Raw genomic sequence first — 22,277 nt, 5'->3', positions numbered from 1 at the left:
AATAAACCTAAACGAGAAATTTAGTCGTAAAGGAATGGAACTTGTGATATTTTGAATGCAGAATTTAAAAGGGGTTTACCAAAATTTTCATACTGATGACCTAGTCTCAGGATATGTTATCAGTATCTGATGGGTGGGGTCCTGCACCCTGGACCTTGCCAATCAGCAGCTTGAGAAAACACTGGCACTCCTGTGAGCGCTGCACCTTCTCTGTTTTTTTCCTAGGGAGAGTGACATGTTTATGTGTCACATGGCCTAGGAGCGGTATTTAAGTGAATGGGGCTGAGTGCGATACCAAGCACAGCCACTAAACAATGTATGGCGCTGTGCTTGGTGAGCAGGGAGGAGGCAATGGTGCTCACAGGAGCGCCAGTGCCTTCTCAAACAGCTGATCAGCGGGGGTCCCGGATGTTGGACCCCCAACTGAGCAGATACTGAGGATCTCTCTTGGGAATAGGTCATCAGTATAAAATCGTGGAAGACCCTTTTAAGTTCAACTCCATCAAAATCAGAAAATTCAGACGGGAGTCTGGAGATTGAGAGCAATCTCTTATGAAGCCGATTCCTGTAGGTCCAGTTTTGGTGCATAAGGTCCACCAAATCTAAATCCAAACGAATTAGAACCACGACCAGGAGAATCGTCAGCTTGGCAAGCTACGAAATATAGCCTCACCCTGAGTACTGCGTATCCAGGAGGTCACCAGGACGGCAGGTATCATAAGAAATGCTTTTCCAGAACAGGAAACCATAATGACACTGGCCTCTTAGGAGTTCAGCCTGACAGATGATTGCTTGTCATGTCAGCTTCTCCAGTCAATAACATTACTGATCAGTATATAATGGAGCAGCTCACATTTTCCTTCTGCATATTCCTGAACAATATACATGAGTCATTTCCAGGGCCATCTTTAACGAGGGGGAAAAGGGGCAGCTTCTCCGGGCCCAGTTGTTCCTGGGGGGCCCAAGGCAGCTTGGTGTCCCGACTGCCGATCCTATCCTTCACTATGCGAGTAGCATGGCTCGGATAGTGAAGAACTTACTTGCTCCTCCTCCCGACCTCCCCCCTTGCGTACGCCGCGCCTGCGCCACATCCTCCCGCCTCGACTTGCAAAGGTAATCGAGGCTGCGTCACTGGTCAGCTCTATGGAAGTAGGGCCCCCCAGAAGGAGCGATTCAGCGCTGCACACCTACCACGCTCCCACAGTGAGTCACTTACAGAGGCGAGGCACAGCGTATGTGCGCAGCCGGACAGGGAGTGCCAGGGGTGCTGTGTTGTGGCGGTGTGTCGTGCAGGCAGTGGGACTCTAATCACTCACCTCCTCACCTGTCTGTATAAACTGCTGCAGAGCAGTGTATGTAATGTGTACGGTGGTGCTGTGTGTAAATGTGTGTGCAGCAGAGCTGTATGTGTAATTTGTACAGCAGAGCTGTGTGTGCGTAATATATACAGCTCTGCTGCAGCCTGCATATATAACGTGTACAGTGGAGCTGTGAATATTCGTGCAGCAGAGCCATGTGTGCAATGTGTACAACAGCGCAGAGTGTGGGAAATGTGCATGCAGCAGGGCTGTATATGTAATGTTACAGCACAGCTGTGTGTGAATGTGCATGCAGCAGGGCTGTGTGTGGTAAATGTGCATGCAGCAGAGCTATATGTGTAATGTGTACAACAGAGCTGTGTGTGGTAAATGTGCATGCAGCAGCGCAGAGCTGTGTGTGGTAAATGTGCGTGCAGCAGCGCAGAGCTGTGTGTGGTAAATGTGCGTGCAGCAGCGCAGAGCTGTGTGTGGTAAATGTGCGTGCAGCAGCGCAGAGCTGTGTGTGGTAAATGTGCGTGCAGCAGCGCAGAGCTGTGTGTGGTAAATGTGCGTGCAGCAGCGCAGAGCTGTGTGTGAATGTGCGTGCAGCAGCGCAGAGCTGTGTGTGAATGTGCGTGCAGCAGCGCAGAGCTGTGTGTGAATGTGCGTGCAGCAGCGCAGAGCTGTGTGTGAATGTGCGTGCAGAAGCGCAGAGCTGTGTGTGAATGTGCGTGCAGCAGCGCAGAGCTGTGTGTGAATGTGCGTGCAGCAGCGCAGAGCTGTGTGTGAATGTGCGTGCAGCAGCGCAGAGCTGTGTGTGAATGTGCGTGCAGCAGCGCAGAGCTGTGTGTGAATGTGCGTGCAGCAGCGCAGAGCTGTGTGTGAATGTGCGTGCAGCAGCGCAGAGCTGTGTGTGAATGTGCGTGCAGCAGCGCAGAGCTGTGTGTGAATGTGCGTGCAGCAGCGCAGAGCTGTGTGTGAATGTGCGTGCAGCAGCGCAGAGCTGTGAATGAATGTGCGTGCAGCAGCGCAGAGCTGTGTGTGAATGTGCGTGCAGCAGCGCAGAGCTGTGTGTGAATGTGCGTGCAGCAGCGCAGAGCTGTGAATGAATGTGCGTGCAGCAGCGCAGAGCTGTGTGTGAATGTGCGTGCAGAGCGCAGAGCTGTGTGTGAATGGTGAATGTGCGTGCAGCAGAGCTAGATATGTCGAGTGTATGGTGAAGCTGTGTGTGGGTAAGGTGCATGCAGCAGAGCTATACTGCAAATGTAGCAGCTCACACCTGTACTGTTAAAATAAACATAAAAATAATTTATTCCATATAAACGGCAAGATGGAAGAAAACTGTTAAAATGGCTGATTATACGATTTCTGGTCTCTTAACTTCCCACCAACAAAGAGTCATACGCACCCCAAAATGGTATCAATGAAAAGTACAGGTCGCCCCCATACAGCTCCATACACATAAAAATAAAAAGTTATGGGGGTCAGAATATAAAATGTATTGGTGAGATTTTAGTTCTGCCGTTGGGCGGGCATGGGAGCACAGGGATCTGGTGGTGTTAGGAAGGGGTATTGATGGTACGGGGGCCCAAGATGAATTCTTGCACCAGGGCCCATGAGCCTTTAGCTAGGCCCCTGGTAGTGGCATATACTGCGTCTGCTGGTAAAGACCTCTGTCATCTCTCATCTGACTGCCATATGTGTACATACTGGTCATGTGAGGCTGCGAGAGGCAGGGGTGTCGACTCCTGAGAGCATGTGCATCATACAGTCCCTAAATAATACTGCCAAATAGCAACCATACACTACTGCTGCTCAATGTCTACATATAACCCCATACAGATGTGCTCACATAATACTGCCATATTTATAACACCAACATAATACTGCCACATAGAAGGTACATATTGCTGCTATGTAATACCCACATATTACTTTCTCTATACCGTGTTCACATGCTGTACTGGCCGCCTCCATCCCTATTGATCTAGACTAGGGAATGGGTTCATGGCGTTTCCCAGCTACAGGAGTTTATCACCGATCCACAGGACGACCGTGGCTTGGAAGAGCTTAAAGGGAGTCTGTCATCAAAATTTCACCTTTTTAACCCTTCCCATAGCTTTCTAGCAGCCTTACAGTTAATAAAAACGTTACCTTTATGAGCAATCCTGGACTTATAAAACCGGCAAAAAACAACTTAGTAGCATATGCAAATGAGGGCTTGCAAGTGCCCAGGGTCGGCGTTACCCTCGTAGGTGCCCAGCTAGCTCAGCCTTATCGTCGCTTCCCCCGCCCATTCTTTCCCTCTGCCCGCCCATCTACTTACTTCTTGTTTCGGCGAGATCCTGCGCCTGCGCACTCAGTCCGTCGGCCGGCGCATGCGCACTGCGTTGCCCATTCCTTGTACGGCATCACAGTAATTAATGCGCATGCGCTGGCTAACGGCACGAAGCCGGCGCATGCGCATTAATTACTGTGATGCCGTACAAGGAATGGGCATCGCAGTGCGCATGCGCCGGCTGACGGACTGAGTGCGCAGGCGCGGGATCTCGCCGAAACAAGTAGTAAGTAGATGGGCTGGCAGAGGGAAAAAATGGGTGGGGGGAAGCGACAATAAGGCTGAGCTAGCTGGGCAACTACGAGGGTAGCGCCACTTGCGAGCCCTCATTTGCATATGCTACTAAGTTGTTTTTTGCCGGTTTTATAAGTCCAGGATTGCTCATAAAGGTAACGTTTTTATTAACTGTAAGGATCCTAGAAAGCTATGGGAAGGGTTAAAAAGGTGAAACTTTGATGACAGACTCCCTTTAAATAGAGTAGGGGTAAAGCATGCTTCCTGCACCTCCATTTTAAATTCCATGATGCTGATGGAAACACATAGGGCCCTGAAAGGGTGAATCGTTAAATCACTGGAGGTCTAGGGCAGTGATGGGGTTAAAAGTGAAATCCCTCAGAAACATAATAGAGATCTAAAAGATGACAGATATCCTACATCCCGACTGATAGTGGCCCCTGTTCCTCTCCTGTATGCTGGGTACTGCCCTCTACATGTACCAGGATGAGCAGCACCTTTGTATCCTGGACAATAGCGTGACATTTTGTCGCACGACAATGTTTATAGTGATAGTCCATGGTGATCGTCTACTCTACCAGGTGTGTGGATTTTTGTCTTGTGGTGGAGGGCGTGATTGCATGCTAGAGTGTGGGGAGGCAGGATCCAGGGGGCCCAAGCATTCTTGCCCAGGGTCCGAACAATATTAAAGACGGCCCTGGTCCTTTCAAGCTTCTAACATTAACATCCTCGACCTCAGACCTGTACACAACTACAAGAACAGCCAGGATTACTGCAGAGGACAGGGCAAGGAGAATGCTCAAATACTGCATAAAAGCAGGACAAAGACATAATGGCTTCATCCAGGGCGACCTGGCCATAGACCTTACAGGGAAACTTCCAGGTGGGCTTTCCAAGCCCTACTAGGGAAATGCCAGCCGGACACATTACGATCTGATGCCCTCAACATTAATTAATGCTAGGAGCATCAGATACCACAGTAATACACCTAGCCAGCAGCCGCTCTCCTGAATTCATCTGGATCTAGGTAAATACTGTGGTGTAGGTGGCAGTATTTTGTACCGTGATATTTGGTTCTGCTTGGGCGGTATTTTGTGCTGCGCTACAGTATTGCTTGCCCAACCGACTTCTGTTGTCCCTGCCTAGTGGTGTTGCCCTGCCGTCTGTCAATTTGGACCCATCTACAACATGGGGTCACTTTTTGTTTTTTTTCCAGGGCCATTTTAGGTCCCCAGTCTGTCCCTGGCTTCATCAATACGTAGAAGAATTCATTCCGATTTTTCACTTAAATTTGGCTATAATACCAGACGGAGCCCGATACAAACAGTGCCATTTCTGGAACAGAGAAGTCCTCTTTTCTACTCTCATGCCACCCTTTTGAATTTACCTGGCCCTGGCAGCACAAGAAATATTAAATTGTCAGGAGTTGTACAAGCTCAACCAGTATCAGGGGCGTAGCTATAGGGGAAGCAGCTGCTTTGGGGCCCTGACCCAGAAAGGGCCCATCCAGGAAGAGGAGGACTAAAAGATTTTGCCAGGGCCCCCTCAACAGTATTACACAATGAAATGATATACAGTGACAGTATAGACAGTGTATAAAACGGATGGAACAGCTGCCGGGCCTGGTCTGAGAGAGCGATCTTTACTAGCCACAGGAATGGGGGCGGCATGAAAGGAAGGGGGTCACTAAAAAATTACTGTGGGATGGAGCCCCATTCAAAAATTTGCTGTGGGGCCCAGTCAATTCTAGCTATGCCTCTGTAGTCATGTGTGAGCCAGTGATTGGCTGCACTTGTCTGCGTTAGCAAGGACGATACGTCATCACGTTAGGTCCGCTGTGGTCCTAAGGCAGAGGGGACAGTAGCATCGATGTTGGAATGGAGCAGCTTCACATTCTGAGCTTTCAAATAAATGGTTGACTAAATGCACGGACAGGCCAGGTCCTCCAGAGTAAAAGGGGCCCCTAGTAGCAGACCTCCTCTATAAACCCCCTTCAAAGACATCCACATGTGTCAAAGGTTGTCAGAGCAGTTATATCACGAGTCTTCATGAGACTTACTGTCCTCTAGCGATTCATTTTCATTAGCTAACTCATTATCAGCACAGACAGGATTACAATGAAAAGTAACATAAAATATAGTACACATACTAATAAGCATTTTAATGTTAAAAAAAAACCCCACTAATATGAAGGAGGCTTAGTCTGCTCCTGGGAGAGAACAGGTCTAAGCCCTGTGCTCATCAAAATCCTGTACTACATAGCAATGACCACGTGCAAACGTCTTGTGAGCAGACACCTAAGAGAGAACAAGCGGGAACTGCGCAGCATTGTGCTTTATTAGGAATTCTCATTCTATTCTTGGATATGTGCAGCATCTCCTGTACAAGCTCTGCCTCTAATGCCACCAGATGTAAGGCAGCTATCCTATAAATCAACGTTCAGCTCTTAAAATAAGCTTTGAGACATGACTTGGATATTAAATAAGCCAGCACCTCATCTGCAGACAGCTGTTTTGGGGTGATTGCCCCTCATCAGTGCAGAGCAGAGAGTACTGGCTTAACTGGGTGAGAGGCCTGTGTCTGGGTAATGGGGGAACTAACTCTCCTTAGGGAGAGAGCACCTTAATCAGTGTGAGGAGAGTTAGTTCCCCCCTGACCAGGACACAGGCCTCTCACCCAGTTAAGCCAGTACTCTCTGCTCTGCACTGATGAGGGGCAATCACCCCGAAACAGCTATCTGCAGATGAGGTGCTGGGTTATTTAATATCCAAGTTGGTGACCAGGCTGTTCTGCCTCTTTTCATCATATCCCTGCCCCAGCCTCTTCCTCTGCCCGCCCCGCTCTTCCTTTGCGTCCTCCTTCACTGCAGCGAGATCCTATAGCTTTGCCGGGGCATGTGCACTGCGATGCCCATTGCTACTGCGCATGCACCAGCCAACGGCAAGAAACAGCGGCGAGGAGGCGGACCAGAGACACCCACAATGGGCATCGCAGTGCGCATGTCCAGGCCAAGCAATGGAGAGCACAGGTGCAGGATCTCACTGCAGAGAACTTGAGAAGGAGGACGCAAAGGAAGAGCGGGGCAGGCAGAGGAAGAGGCTGGGGCGGGGATATGACAAAAAGAGGCAGAACAGCTTGGGCACCAACAAGGTGAACTGGGCACTTGCGAGCCCTAATTTACATATGAATAAAAGTCAGTTTTTGCCTTGGGGGAACTTCACAAGAAAACATCTAAGGTACCATTAGAATCATAGACTGCTATGCTAGAGCGCTATGTAAGTGGTCTATAAAGGTCAAAATCTGGTGACAGACTCCCTTCAAGGTGCTCTCTCTTTAGGAGAGTTAGTTCCCGCCTGACCCACGTCTCCTGTATACATGCACCTGGTGTACAAAGGCCATTATAGGCATAGCGGCAAGACCTTCTGCTGTGCGGCTCCTATCATCTTACACAGCAAACGCAAGCACCGAGCAGACAAAGACAAGACAACAGGTGACAGGGTCAGCACAAAAGGGTGCCGCCATCTCGTGTACTCAGAACCCTCCAGCAGTAACGACAGCAAATATTACTTTCCCTGCAGCAGCTGTTGCTATGACTGGACTGCATCCCAAAGCGTTCCGAGAGCAAAAGGCAAGGACTCAACGATTACTAGAGGTGCCCAGTCATGGCCAGTACTGGAAAGCTAAGACGCTGAGGTGCACCGAGGGGCTAGGACCCATGCTTTGGTGCACTGAAGTCCTAATTTGCATAATGTTCTCTGGAACACTGCAATCGATTTTCACAAGATAGGGTACGTCCTGCTGGTTAAAAAGAAACCTACCAGGGGGTCCTGCTGATAGGGGATATTAATTTGCCAAAATTATTTCCATAGTTCCTACCTACATTTGCAGTTTGAAATCATTTTCACTGAAATATTTTTATATCTCAAATTGCAAACATTTATTACAGGGCTGGCTTGAGAAATACAACCTCTGGAGTGTTTTTCTTGTGAACGATCAGAAGCAGAGCCCTTTTACGGCAGTAACTGGTACTTAGACAGTAGAAAAGAAATGGAGGAAAGATGTCCTGTGACGAATGGTGGTCACATCTGGTATTGCCGGACACAGACCGCTCTTTGCCGCAGCTAATAACGTTGATGCAAAACAAGCCTACATCGTTCCTTTAGGCCTCATTCACACATCAGTGTTTGGTCAGTGATTTCCATCAGTAATTGTGAGCCAAAACCAGGAATGGATCCTACACAGAGAAAAGTTATAATGTAAAGATCTGCTCCAGTTCCGCGTTTAGAGCCGCACCTGGTTTTGGCTCAAAATCACTGATGAAAATCACTGACCAAACACTGACGTGTGAATGAGGCCTAATGCTGTCCCATCCTTCTGAATCCACTTCTGGATTTAGCTCAAAAGACCGCATAAAAAACTGCCACAAAATCTGCTGCATTTTTCCCAAAAAATTGCTCAGAGCGAAACCAATTTAAAAGAAGTGTAAGTAAGAGTAAGTGGTAAACAGCAAAAAACGGACGTGTGACGAAGGTTTTTTTTGTTTTGTTTTTTACAGCCGTCACACGTCCCTTTTAAGAACAACGATAATCTATGGCAGGGATACTCAACAGGTGGACCGAGGTTCGAATCTGGACCTCGGTTACCCGCCGTCCTGACCCCTGTGTGTCCCACATCCAGCTGTATCTGCGTCCTAAGCACACATGGTGAAGTAGAGTGCCAGCATCTCCCTGCTCCACCATTCCCCGGGCAATGCTCTCTGTCCCCAGCAGCAGGCGCGATGAAATGACGTCATCACGACTGCCAAGTGAGAGAAGCACAAGCCCCAGGATGATGTGATCCATTCATCGGCAGAGTGGGAGGTAAGTAGTGGCTTTTATTTTTTATTTTAATAAAACTACATCGCTATTGAAGCACTTAGTGGGCATATCTCCTTTGAGAGGGCACTAAAGGCATATTGTTAGGAGGCACTAAGGGAGCGTATCTACTCTGCAGGGGCATATCTACTGCAAAGAGGTACGAAACTGGCAGATATTGTGTGAGGGGGCACTAAAGAGGCATATCGAGTGTAAGGGGGCAACGAAGGGGCATATCTACTGTGAAGGCGGTACTAAAGGGGCATATACAATGTGAAGAGACACTAAAGACGTATATATCTGGTATGAGGGGGCACTAAAGGGGGCATATCTACTATTAGTGGAGCTTGTACTGCGCTGTGCTATCTGTGGCTCAGTGCAGAGGGCACGATGACGTCATTTCATCTCGCCTCCCAGTGCTGAACAACCGATGAGTAATGAAGAAGCAGGGAGGAGCTGACAGTTGGGAAATGTGGGGTAGATGATTATTTAAACTAGAGGTAATATGGGCATCACACTTGTGTTGGGCCAGTTAAGGGGACATCATACTGTGGGGGCATTTAAGAGGGCAACACTCTGCCTGACGAGGCACTTAAAGGATGCTACTTAGGGGGGAATTAAGGGGCATCACTGTGTGGGTACTACTTAAGGAGACATTAATTTGGTGGTGGGGGGGATTTAAGGGGCCAGCACTGTGCAGGGAACACATAGGGTGCATTCACACAACCATATAAATGGATCTGCATCTGTTCCGCAATTTTGTGGAACAGATGCGGACCCATTTATTTCAATGGGGCCGCAAAAGATGCGGACAGCGCACCGTTGTTCCGTTCCGCGGCCTCTCAAAAAAGATAGTGCAACCGCGGACAAGAATAAGCATTCTCTATATAGTGTCGGCCAGGAGCGCTCCCGAAATTGCATAACGCACACGGCCGGTATCCGTGTTTTGAGGACCGCAAAACATTTGCGGTCGTGTGAATGCACCCTTAAAGGACATCCATTTAAAAGCATCCTACTCTTTTGGCATATTAAAGGGGCATCATACTGTGTGGGAAGGCACATCAATATTGTAGATGGCACTAAGGAGACATTTTTATTGTGTGTTTGGGCACAATTACTGTTGGATGGGTAGAAGTGTATCTTACTGTAAAAAGAAATTGCTGAGTGTATTACGTGCCATCGGCATAGTCGTCCTTGCATTTTATTGTGGCTCGGACCTGGACCCGACGGCAGACTCAGGAAACCTTTACAAAAAGTACTCGAGCACCCCCTGGTCTATGGGTTTAATCACAAAGCAGGTTTTTTATGGCTAGTGAATAACGGACGTCAAAAAAATAGAACTCATTCTATCTTGACAGGAAAGGTTGTCAATCATCCTGCATGGGAGGGGTAAGCAGGACTCTCTGGCTCGCCTAGGAGTCCTGTCAGGATTTACTCTGCTTTCCATTGAGAAATTCTGCTCCAAATCGTATAATCTCATATCCGAGAGCTCAGCTTTTCTCTATTATATCCTGCTCTCAGATAGCAGATGATAAATCGCCTGACAGGTTCACTTTAAAAGAGATGGCAAATTGCTAGGCTAAATTCTCACTTTCTAATAAGTGCGGGTATGACCGCCAGGACCTCCAGAACAAAGTGCGGCAGCAGTCCCATCTACTGGCTGTGAAGGGAATGGAAGCGCTGCTGTGCAGATCAGGGATTTATCAAGCCCTGCACTCCACAATACTGGCTTCAAAAAGCAGCAAAATAGGCGCTTTGCAACTTTTTTGGTCCCTTAGAGTGCCTTCACACTCGTCAGATATTGTTGTACAAAATCCCGCACTAAGGGTCCATTCACGCGTCCACAATTTTTTTCCGGGATCCGTTCCGGATTTTGGGGATCCATTCATTTTCAATGGGGCCGGAACGGATGCTATGTGCTGTCCGCATCCACATTTCCGGATCCGCAATTCTGTTCCCGACAAAAAAATAAAATAAAAAAGAACATGTCCTATTCTTGTCCGCACATTGCCAGTGTCCGTGTTTTGAGGCTCCGCGTCCTACGGACGTGTGAATGGACCCTAAATCAGTTCCATTCATCTTAATGGGGCTTGCAGAAATCCATTGGCTTGCTCCCCCATTCAAATGAATGGAACCGATTTTCAGTTGCAGAATTTTCTGCCACAAAATTTGCTGCGTGTGAAGGCGCCATTATGCAAACATTTTGCAAATTGTTACTTTTTTATGCCACTCACTCCAGTTTTGAAGAGTGGGTGGTAAAGTGGGTGTGGGTAGCTATGTTAATACCTTTAACTCCAGATTGCAGCTTTTTAAGTTGCAAAAAAAGTAGCAAGCTACGGTAGGTGGCGTAAAGGTGGAGCTACGAGTAGGAAAACTGGAGTAACATTTCTAGTCAAAATGATTAGGTTTAAAGATGCGCCAAATTTCACAAACACCATGATAAATTTGGTGCACAGTACACAGACTCAAGCAAAACGGACTTCAGATATTCCCCTCATGATAAATTCCCCCCCACTGGAATACCACTTTAATAAAAAAAAAAAAAAATTGTTCTTATTCATAAAAATTAATTTTGTCCACATAGGGTAAAAAGTTAAATGGCAAAGAAAGGTTGTAGGTTTGAATTTATGATTTGCCTATAATCTCCATCCACATATTTGGTTTTCAAAGAATTCAATTCTGAGCCGCAATGGCCCTGGTCATGCCACTGCTGTATTAACCATAAAAAATACAGTAACTACATAAAAAAAACATTTCTGCCGCCACATAATGTATATCTGAAAAATCCAGTTTTGCAGCTAAACTGGTGAACGTGTGAAACTAAACAGGAGCCATAAAACTAAGAAAAATGTAGTCACTTCTGAGCAGGATGCACCTCTACACTGCAGCAAAGCTTTTCATTGCCAAGGATTGTAAGTGTTCCATGTGCCACCTAGTGGTCATATCTATATTACATCACAAGTCTTAACTGTAAAACTCTCTAGACTCACTGCTTACGTTCCAGTAGCTCATTAAGGCTATGCTCACACATAGCAGACATGCTGAAGATTTGCCGCAATACATGTGCCTGTGCCATATCTGCAGAATTTCAAATTAAAGGGAACCTGTCACCGGGATTTTGTGTATAGTGCTGAGGACATGTGCTAGCGGCCATCTAGCAGCCTATCTGCAATACCCAGTCCCCATAGCTCTGTGTGCTTTTATTGTGGATAAAAAACTATTTGATATATATGTAAATTACCCTGAGATGAGTCCTGTCCCTGACTCATCTTACATACAGGACTCATCTCAGGTTAATTTGCATATGTATCAAATCGTTTTTTTACACAATAAAAGCACACAGAGCTATGGGGACTGGGTATTGCGGATGTGCTAGCGGCTATCTAGCAGCCCATGTCCTCAGCTCTATACACACAATCCTGGTGACAGGTTCCCTTTAACTGCAGAGTAGATGAGATTTTAAGAAATTGCATCCACATGCTGAACAAAACTCTGCAGCATAAATTGAACGGCGGCATGGATTTTAAATTCGCATCATGCCAATTTACGCTGTGGATATCCACTGTAGATTTCACCCTCTGCAGTGCTCCGGATGAAATGTGCGGCCCCTCGCGGACGTCTCATCTGGAACTTCTCTTCTGTCTCTTAGAAGTATTGGCGCCATCGCTGACATCACAGACAGGAGGAGCTAGCTCTGGAGATCATGGGTTTGGTTAGCAGTGAACAAAAAGTTAAAAGGGTTTTCTGAGATCTTAATACTGATGACCTGTCCTCTGGAAAAGGCTCCATTCAGACGTCCGCAATGCATCGTGGATCCGCAATACACCCGCCCGGCACCCCCACAGAAATGCGTATTCTTGTCCGCATGTGCGGACAAGAATAGGACAGGTTCTATTTTTTCCAGGAGCCGCGGACCGGAAGTTCGGGGGCGTGCTCCGGAAATGCGGATGCGGAGAGCATATAGTGTGCTTACTGCATCCATTTAGTCCCCATAGAGAATGAACGGGTCTGCACCCGTTCCGCAATTTGCGGAACGGATGCAGACCCATTATACGGACGTGTGAATGGAGCCTAAGTGATCAGTATGTGATTAGTGGAGGTCCGACACCTAGCACCCCCGCCGATCAGCTGTTTGAGAAGGCAGCGGGGCTCCTGTGAGCGCTGTGACCTTCTCTCTGCTTTTCCTATATGTCACGTGGCCTAGGAGCGGCTTAGCCCCATACAAGTGAAAGGGGTTTACCGCGATACCAAGCACAGCCACCATCGAATTTATCAGACAGACAGTGTTGTGCTTGGCAAGCTGTGAGAAGGCCGCAGCGCTACTGTGCGCACCAGTGCCTTCTCAAACAGCTGATCGGCGGGGGTCCCAGGTGTCAGACCCCCACCGATCAGATACTGATAACCTATACCAAGGATAGGTCATCAGTAGTAAAATCTTGGAATACCCTTTTTAAGCAACAAGAGATCCAGGACCATGCGGTGATCCATAGAAGGCAGTGCAGAAGACTGAAAACAAGAATAATGGTGGACAAATATGAATTATTTAGGCTAAGTATGGTAGATAAAAAAAAATTGCAGTTTGGACCTAGAGAACCCCTTTAAGACCAGTACTTTTTATAGTAATGTTTCATTTGTATATTTTAAAGGATTTTAGAGACCACATGATACAGAAGTATGCCAACATACATAGCAATACCCATTTACACAAAATGATTGCGCAGCCTACAGCTCACATGTATCCTATCAGTCAGCTTTCTGGAATGAAAAAAAACACTAATTTTGGTGTAAAAAATATTTATGTCAACGGACACAGGGACAGCACAGATACATACCTGGAAGCCTGTACTCGCTCACATGCACTCCCTTCAAGCATGCTCTGGTAAATCACCCCACAGAGGGACCAAAGTTCAGGATTGGGAAAGGGTGACCTCCACATAGTCGGTCATGACACGGTCACTGTCATTGTGCACAGTTCTATAGTATGACAACCCTATAAAGGCATTATAATAATTATTTCAAAGTATTCTATATTATATCTAAATTTAGATTAAAAGTACAAATTGTACAACTGATTATATTGTAAGAGGCATATTGGGAGTCAATCAACAAAACTGCTGACAGAAATAGGTAGAGGCGGGGGCAGGTGGCGATACATACCTCTGCCCCTGCTAATAATCTATAGAGGGCTATAAAAATTCATTTTGAATCCTGCAGGCCCCACTTCCCTAGGGTGGGCTGCAGTGCACGCTATACCGACCCGACCCTCCTGGATCGACGCTCCAACCATCAGTCACAGCAGACAAAACGGTCTATTCAAAAGTACAATGATGAGACAACTGACTATTATTATTAAAGGGGTTTCCCACCAGAAAAAGCAGGGCCACCTGGATCATCAGAATAGGCTACAGTGCTAACTCATACAACAGGCATATTTACTAAAGGCAAATGTACCACATTTCTGGACCACAAAACTGCAAATATGTGGTAAAAATGCTTTATGCTTTACGCCATTATTATCTGTTCCAGGCACTTTTACGGCCTCTGTCGCACAACCTTCTTATTTAGTTATTTTTTCGTTTACAGGCCATTTTTTGCGTTCTGTATATGGCACCATTTATTTCAATGGTTGCGCAAAAAAAAAAAACGGAATCTACTCCGTTTGCATTCCATATTTCTGTTCCATTGAAAGATAGAACATGTCCTATTGCCCGCAAATCACGTTCCGTGGATCCATTCAAGTCAATGGGTCCGCAAAAAAAAAAAAAAAAAAAAAAAAGGAACACATACGCAAATGCATCTGTATGTCTACCGCATCAGTTTCGTTTTTGCGGAACCATCTATTGAAAATGTTATGCCCAGTCCAATTTTTTCTAGGTAATTACTGTATACTGTATATGCCATACGGAAAAACACAACGGAAACAAAAAAACAAAAAAAACGGAACAGATCTGTTTAAAACGGACTGCAAAACACTGGAAAAGCCATACGATCATGTGAAAGAGGCCTTAAAAAGAGGTGAGGAGGCTCAGCTGGAAAGGACATGGTTTACTGGGGCGAGAGGTATGGATTAAGATACACCAGCAAGCAACCAGACTGTACGGAAATGTGGGTGCAAAAGTCATCCAGCATCAACCACTAATACATTTGGTGCATCTGTAGACTAAATAGTAAATTTACAATATGTGCTCTGCAAGTGATTTTATGACTAGTGAACCCTAAGGCCCCTTTCACACGGGCGAGTATTCCGCGCGGGTGCGATGCGCGAGTTGAACGCATTGCACCCGCACTGAATCCGGACCCATTCATTTCTATGGGGCTGTTTACATGAGCGGTGATTTTCACGCATCACTTATGCGTTGCGTGAAAATCGCAGCATGCTCTGCGTTTTTCACGTAACGCAGGCCCCATAGAAATGAATGGGGTTGCGTGAAAATCGCAAGCATCCGCAAGTAAGTGCGGATGCGGTGCGATTTTCACGCATGGTTTCTAGGTGACAGTCTATTCACTGTATTATTTTCCCTTATAACATGGTTATAAGGGAAAATAATAGCATTCTGAATACAGAATGCATAGTACAATAGTGCTGGAGGGGTTAAAAAAAATTACAAAATTAACTCACCTTCTCCTCTTGATCGCGTAGTTCCCGTTCTCTTCTTTACTAGCTGTGGGCTAAATGACCCGTGGTGATGTCAGATCACATGCTCCATCACCACGGTGATGGACCATGTGATTGGAGCATGTGATCTGACGTCACCACAGGTCCTTTAGCCCACAGCTCATCATTAAAGGAAACCTGTCACCAGGATTTTTTGCATAGAGCTGGGGATATGGGCTGCTAGTTGGCCACTAGCACATCTGCAATACCCTTATAACCACATTACAATCTTCAGAACATCAATCCCAAGCCCGAACTTCTGTGAAGAAGTTCGGGTTTGGGTACCAAACATGCGCGATTTTTCTCACGCGAGTGCAAAACGCATTACAATGTTTTGCATTCATGCTGAATAAATTGCGCGTGTTCCCGCAACGCACCCGCATCTTATCAGGGCCAAAAATATGACACCCGTGTGAAAGAGGCCTAAGTTTAATCGCACTCACAGCCATGATGAAGCTGAAAACCGGCGCCGTCAATGGCCACTCAGCACTTCAAGTGAATAGTTTATGGCCTGTATGTGCAGACTGTTAGGGAATGGTCATACAATTAAAGTTCATTGCGGATGCAGTCTCAGAAAACGGAGTAATCCGCAATCAAAATGCCAACTATAGCTTTCCTTTGATTTCAATGGAAAAAAGAAAAAAACGTCACCATGTACACACTATATTGAGATTCGCTGCTGAAGTGTTACTTTTTAGGGTACTTTCACACTAGCGGCAGGAAGGATCGCGGCAGGATGGATCCGACAGGCTGTTCACCCTGTCAGATCCGTCCTGCCGCTATTTCGCCATGCCGCCGCTCCGTCCCCATTGACTATAATGGGGACGGGGGCGGAGCTCCCTTAAAAGCACGGCAGAGAGACCGCCGGACTAAAAAGCCAGACATGCAGTACTTTTAGTCCGGCGGCCTTCCGCCGTGCAGCGCTGGAGCTCCGCCCCCATTATAGTCGGCACGGCGAAATAGCGGCAGTACGGATCCAACAGGGTGAACAGCCCGTCGGATCTGTCCTGCCGCTAGTATGAAAGTAGCCTAAGGCCTCATGCACACGACCGCTCCGTTCTTTGCAGTCCGCAAAACGCGGGATCCGCAAAAAACTGAAGCTGCCCATGTACCTTCCGCAATTTGCGGAACGGGCAGCCCATTGTAGAAATGTCTATTCTTGTCCGCAAAACAGACAAGAATAGGACATGCTATATTTTGTTTTGCGGGGAACGGAGTGCTGTTCGCATTTTGCGGCCCCATTGAAGTGAATGGGTCCGCACCCGAGCAGCAAAAAATGCGGCTCGGATGTGGACCACAACAATGGCCGTGTGCATGAGGCGTTAGAAGCATTTCCACCACTAAAAAGCTTCTGAATTATCCCACCTATGGGCTGGATAAGAAGAACACTGCCAAAAACGATTCTAAAGCTTCTTCTAAAAACTTTTTAAATTCCTCAACCCAAAACTCTAAAACGCTTGTAAATACCACCAAATGACCTTTTTTCAGTTACTAATCTGCAGAACCCCTTGCCAAACATTCCACCCTCTTGAGAAACTGTTACAACTACCCTATAGTAATCAGTACATACAGCACATTGCTGTTGCCGTCTTTTAGGATGCCCCTAACCAGATTTCGCAGAACCCTGGCTGAGAAACCCAGGATTATGGCTAGCTACGGTGTATGTTTTTTCAGATGAAACCGAACCACCACAAGAGGGCAGTCAGCAGCTATGCACGAATGACCTTCCATTAAATCCATTTCTTTATAAACATTCAGAATCAGGACTTGGAAAAATGAAGCTAGAATTCAAGTTCAGGCCAGCAACTCATCAGGACAGGTTTATTTTTGCTGACAAAATACTGTAGTTTCCCATAGTTATCAATGAGATCATTTATTTTAGTTTTTCAACTGAGGAAAGAAAATGGAGTAATGAGGTAATCTGGTTGCTGTCATGGAGGGGCAGTGAACCCTGAACTCACCCGTTCCATTGTCCCTACCTAATGCACGACCCTCCCTAGACACCAGCCCACACCTAAATGTAAGATCCTCCCTAGACACCAACATTTTGATTCGATTTCGATACCATAAAAAAGTATTGTGATACTCGACACCATTCGATACCACGCGAAAACAATAAAACACCAAAAAAGCCGCGTGCATTCCGCATTTTATGGAACAGTCCTATTCTATTTTTGGGGGGTAGAAGGTGACAAAAAAATGGCGAATCACACGTTTTTGATGTCGTTCACCACATAGGAAATATTTTGTAATATTTTAATAGTTCAACCTTTTTCAGGCGTGGCTATATGTAATACGTTTATTTTTTATTGTTTGTAAAATTAATATGTAAAAATTGGGAAAGGGGGCGATTTAAACTTTTATTATTTTTTGTTTAAAAAAATAATAATTTAACTTGTCCTATTTAACCCTAATAGAGCTCTGTGAATAGGACTTCACACTCCCTGCTGCCCTCTGCTCTGTGCACACAGCAGCAGGGAGCTTACCATAGCAGCCAGGGCTTCAATAGCATCCTGGCTGCCATGGTAACCAATCAGAGCCCCACGATTACACTGCTGGGGCTCTGATCGGAACTGCCACCAATGAGGAGGAGGGGAGGGGACCACTGCCACCAATGAATATAACAATGAGGGAGAGGCGGTGTGCCTATGGCCACTGCGCCACCAATGATACTGATACTAAAACGCTGGGGGGGGGGGCTCACTGCGCCACCACTAGCTATCATTTATAATACTGGGGGGGTGCACTGCGCCACTAATGAATGTAATTAATACATTAATTGAATTATATGAGGCAGCGGGTGCCGGCAGCGGTATCACATACCCGGCCTCAATAACAGGGCGTGCGATCCGCCAAACTGCGGCAATTAACCCCTCAGGTGTGGCACTTGTGCCAAACATGTCGGCGTGGCTACCGAATGGCCAGCGATGCTGCACAGGGTAACCTGGTAACTCTGTCAGCTTTTTACCTGTAAAAATTATTATTATCTTTTTTTTTTTTTTTACACGGCCAAGTTGTGCATCGCTGGAAATGACTCCTAAAAAGTACCAAGAGGAATGTATTGAAAGGTTACGAGTTATCATAGTGGGATTTCTTACATTGCAACACAATTATTAATGAAGAAAATGTTTCAAAAATATTTGGTCAACTTAAAGTTTTTTTTGTTTGTTTGTTTTTTTAACTTAATATCATAGAAAACGACTTTTTAAGAATTTTTCCCTTCTCATTTCTGCAATACTAGGTCATTGGAAAATAAATACAAAATATTATCTTTACCTAGCAGTCAAGACCGAGAGATAAAACTCCCATATACTGCATATGGGTAACATATTGTTAGTTTACTGCTGCTGTACAGGTTATCTGCTAGTAAAATGGTAGATTAGTAGAATTCGGATAACAGCTCGTTTGTTCTCTTCATAAGCCTAGATAAAAATGTCCACAGAAGAGAATTGCAGTGTAAAGTGTGATGCTCTGCCATGGGGTCACTCTGAGCACAGTGAATGGTCAGACTAAAAAAGTCAAGCGAGGCTCTTTGTTGTGCTAAACCTCCAATCAATAGAATACAGAGAGTGTCTACAAAAATGATATTCAGAAAACCATCCACTCGTTTATGTCATTTTGTAAAGGAAAAAAAAAAAAAAAACTAAAACATTCACGTATAGGCTGTTAATAGGTGATGAAATATTAAGTCAGAATCGGATTACAATGACAAAGATACATAATAAATCAATCCTGTGTCCCAGGCGGTTCATTCACATGTTAGTGCAATGTGGATCCTGCCTGTAACAATCACATTTGATAACATCCTCTAGGACAAAAGTTTCCACCTTTTAGGTAACACACTGCCGACTACAAGGGCAAATATTACTCTGAACGGTTTTGTGCCAAGTTACCTTTGTGTAACCGTACAGTAAATGACAGTGATGCCCAGTCAGCAGAAAGGGCAGCTGTTACACAAGTGGAGTCCGGTGCCCGTGACTAGAATTATTAACATTCCACACTTTCCTGGAATGTCAAAGCGTGCACAGTCATGGTAGGTCCATCAGAAGAACGGCAGCTCTCAAGGATATAGACTGTGACTCAAGTGCATTAAAGGGGACTGGCAATCGGAATGTCCTTCTCCTGACAGAACATGCCCTGTTCTTGTCCGTAATAGGCATTTCTATCTTATACCTAAATTTTCATGCTCTGGATGAGGTTAAGCTAGCCTTGGCCTCGGCTATCCAGTTCACATTCCCAAACAAGCACCTTCACGCAATATAAACGGATGAGAAAACTACGGATGATGTCTGTGAGATGTCCGTTTTGCATTCGTTATTTTTTTGTTTTGTTTTGCTTTTTTTGGGGCCAACTCACTGACTTCAATGAGTCTGTGGTCCACATTTTGTGGCCAAGTAAAGGACATGTTCTATCTTTTTGCGGAAGGGACGTACAGATGCAGAAAGCACATGGATGACCCGTGTGCTTTCCACATCCATATGTTCACTTCACAAAAGACAGAGCATGTCCTATTCTTGGCCATAAAATGCAGTCCATGGACCCACAAGTCACACAGACATCATCCATATTTTGCAGACACGCGTTTTGTGGAAACCAAAATACATATGGTCGTGTGCATGAGCCCCAAAGGAAGAGATTATAAGCTGCCAGACAAATCTGACACAGCTTGTCTCTAAGAGAAACAAGGGTTCAATTATGGTAGAATGCAGCCTGCAAGATCCTTGCTTCTCCTGACAGACAACATTTCAGGACTGTCCTAGAGATATTAGATTGTAAGCAGAGAAAGCTAAAGTCCGTGTCAACTGCCAAGAAAAATTCTACGCCTGTGAAGGACATGTGAAGATGAACTGCCAATGAATGGGGCTCCTAATCCTTTGCTCGCTGCGAGAGTACCAGAGATCAGACCACACCGATTATGAGGTGATGCCATGTCCTAGCAGTAAGAATGACATTTTTCAGACATGAAAAATAGGATCCAGTGCCCATGGACTTAAAATGGTTTTAGTGCCAGATCCAGTATGTTCATTTTCGATATAATGCAACTGCTTCTGGTCTGAACGGATGCAGCCGGTTGTATTATTCAAACTGATGCGTTTTGCTATGGTTTTAAGATCTCATGTTGGTTCTCAAAACCGGACAACAAAAGCGCATGTAAAAGTAGGCCAACTGCTTCTCGACACTCCGTTCTGGCTAATGAGCCTACCACTGTCTTCACTGTGCTACAGTCCCCCGCATGTTAACTGCTGGAATGGATGTGGCGCCTCAGCGGTGACACTTCCCTCAGCGGCACATGACCTAGAAGTGTCACTGCTGTGGCGAGTAATTGGCTGCAGCAGCACACATCTCCAGCAATACTAGAATTTTACATGCAGGAGCTGAAAGCCTGCGAAGACTGCAGTGGGCCCATGGAGCCGGACAGAGTGTCGAGGAACAGGCAAGTCGTTTTCCCTTGACAGCTCCCGCTGGGTGAGAAGGGTGTATTTAAAAAACTATATGAAGTTGGACAACTCCTTTAAGACTACAGTTTATGGAGGTTTATCAGTAAGGCATTGGTATCTTCACATATGCTACTAACCCAAAAAGAAGTTCAAATAATTACATCAGCAAGTAAACACATTGAGCGAAGGGCACGTGACAGATTGTGTCCATATGCCGAGGTCACGGACAATTCGCCCACCTGTAATGGTGCCGGCATCTCTGTATTCTCTCTGACCCAGCACATCTTCAGGTCCCACAGCTTCGCTTACATAGTGCTCTTCATGAATGCCTGCGGCACAGGCTAGGACTGCATTGTCGCTTACTGGCGAAATGGGCACGATGACGGCCGAGGTGTCGTGATGCACAGCTGTGGGGTCCAGCTTGGCAGGTGTCACGAAAATGTGCAAACTGCCATGGGTTGAAGCAGTGCTGAGGCCGTGGTCTAGTAGTCAATAGGCCTTCAAAGTGTTCGACTGCTAGTGTCACAGACAGTCAGATATCTGTGGAGAAAAAAAAAAGAAGGGTTAAAGTGAATGTGTTTGTTACATGGAGAGAGAACATACACGTGGATAGGTTTCATTCAATGCGCATAAAGTTCCGGACATGACAATTTAGTATGTAGGCATGCCAGCCCTCTTCTGGGTATTATTAAGTATTAGGGATCATTCACATGACTAAACATTTTTTTGTGGATCTGGAAAACACGAATCGGCTGTGAGGACATTAAGGAGGCAAAGCACTGCTACAAAACAAAAATACAACATCATTTTACAAGCTCTGATTCCCGACGCATGTGGCAGGGTATCAAGTCCATTACGAATTATAAGAGCCACACCTGTTCTATCAACACTGGAAATTCTCTCTCCTGATGACCTAAATCATTTTTTTGCACGATTTGACAAAGGCAATGAGCTGCCTATCATCAAATTAGCCCAGCAAGAGGCTCCATCATGTTCTCTGATGCTGAGAGCACATGCGGTAGAATGGGCCTTCAGCCACATTAATCCCCACAAAGCAGTTGGCCCTGATGAAGTTCCTGGAAAAGTCCTAAAAAACTGTGCTAAACAGCTGAAAACAGTGTTTACCAGTATATTTAACAGCTCACTAGAGCAGGCCATTGTCCCCACTTGCCTGAAGTCCTCCACAATTGTCCCAATTCCAAAACAGGCCGGGGTGAAGACCTTAAGTGATTATCGCCCAGTGGCTCTCACTCCTATTGCTATGAAGTGTTTTGAACAACTTGTCCTCAGGCACATGAAGAGCAATATCTGCACCTCCATGGACCAATACCAGTTTGCTTACAGAGCACATAGGTCAAACTGAGGATGCTGTCTCACTTACCCTTCACACTGCGCTGTTACACTGGAGCAGAGAGACAGCTATGTGCGGATGCTGTTCATTGATTACAGCTCGGCCTTTAA

General features: G+C 46.0%; 1 protein-coding gene across 3 annotated transcripts in view; it reads right to left on the bottom strand.

Annotated features, from left to right (window-relative positions):
- TRAK1 (trafficking kinesin protein 1) overlaps nt 1-22,277 on the bottom strand; it is a 219,504-nt gene that overhangs the window by 127,264 nt on the left and 69,963 nt on the right. For 2 of the 3 annotated variants that reach the window (XM_044294148.1, XM_044294149.1), the window contains 2 exons: nt 21,056-21,356; nt 13,556-13,713 (listed from right to left, as the gene is read on the bottom strand). The gene's annotated coding sequence lies outside the window, so the exon portion shown is untranslated. Of the gene's footprint in view, nt 1-13,555; nt 13,714-21,055; nt 21,357-22,277 lie in introns of those variants that run through there. The other variant, XM_044294152.1, reaches the window with a different exon arrangement.

This window comes from Bufo gargarizans, chromosome 5, assembly GCF_014858855.1.
Source record: "Bufo gargarizans isolate SCDJY-AF-19 chromosome 5, ASM1485885v1, whole genome shotgun sequence".
Taxonomy (NCBI): Eukaryota; Metazoa; Chordata; class Amphibia; order Anura; family Bufonidae; genus Bufo; species Bufo gargarizans.
The sequence above is the reverse complement of the archived record's forward strand: the minus strand, read 5'-3'. Positions and strand labels throughout refer to the sequence as shown.